Source organism: Bos javanicus, chromosome 11, assembly GCF_032452875.1.
Source record: "Bos javanicus breed banteng chromosome 11, ARS-OSU_banteng_1.0, whole genome shotgun sequence".
Classification (NCBI taxonomy): domain Eukaryota; kingdom Metazoa; phylum Chordata; class Mammalia; order Artiodactyla; family Bovidae; genus Bos; species Bos javanicus.
The window spans coordinates 25,269,100-25,269,985 of record NC_083878.1 but is presented as its reverse complement, the minus strand read 5'-3'; the positions used below and the strand labels follow the sequence as shown (position 1 = coordinate 25,269,985).

At 63.2% G+C, this 886-nt stretch overlaps 1 non-coding gene across 1 annotated transcript; it reads right to left on the bottom strand.

The window, feature by feature from the left end:
* Nucleotides 1-560: 560 nt before the first annotated feature.
* TRNAI-UAU (transfer RNA isoleucine (anticodon UAU)) lies at nt 561-653 on the bottom strand. The gene is given in 2 exon segments: nt 561-596; nt 616-653. It is a non-coding gene; the product is annotated as a tRNA-Ile (tRNA).
* Between the last annotated feature and the right edge of the window lie 233 nt (nt 654-886).

Below are 886 nucleotides of genomic sequence, written 5' to 3'. Positions count from 1 at the left end.
AGGCTCTGAAGATCCGAGGGAGGGGGCGACGACTAGTTAGTAGTAGTTAAAAAGGAGGACAGCGACCGCTCCTGCTCTGGGCTTCGCGGGAGTGGTCGCTCGGCTCCCGCCCCGCCACCCAACGCGCACCCCGCCGCTCCTGGTCCTGGGTAAGGGGCAGCGGCCGGGAACCGGCTCCGGGAACTCGGGCAAGCCCCGTAGAGAGGGCGCCGGAATTTTCGATGACGAGACCCAGGTAGGGCCCCATCACCGGTGCAGCGCCCCTGTGGTCCACATCCCCGGTATCGGGATCCGGGATTGGATGCCGTTAAAGGAAATGCCTAGGGAGAGGGAGCAGCAGGTAAACGTCCGGGTTCGGGCAGCTGGATGGTTCGCAGGGGCAACAAGTAGCTTGGAAAGCGAGTAAGAGGAGCGGATACGAGCGGCTTCCTGCCTGCAGCGGAGCAGAAGACGCACGCAGGGTAGTCAGAGACAGGAACTGAGGATTGTAAAGAGAGTTTGATTCGTTTCTTTGAGCACGGAGGTAAAAGTGGGGAACGTGCGGGTATCCAAAAGGGTCATGCTCCAGGTGAGGCTCGAACTCACAACCTCGGCATTGCTCTGCATGTACTGCTGTATAAGTACCGCGCGCTAACCGATTGCGCCACTGGAGCTCCGCTTACCCCGCCTCGCGATGGCTCTATCAGGGTTTACTCAGGCCCCGTGCGGGCCTCTGCGGAGCATGCGCGCCTTCGGCTCGCGGCACGGCGGGAACTAGCCGGGGCCCAGAGACCCCGCAGCTTCCGGTCCGGCAGCTCCGGGCCAAGTGAAGGCGGGGAGGCTGCGGAAGTCTCCGTCTGGAATGGCGGGGTCGTTTGGCAGGGCCGTGGAAAGAGCTCAGCCCGCC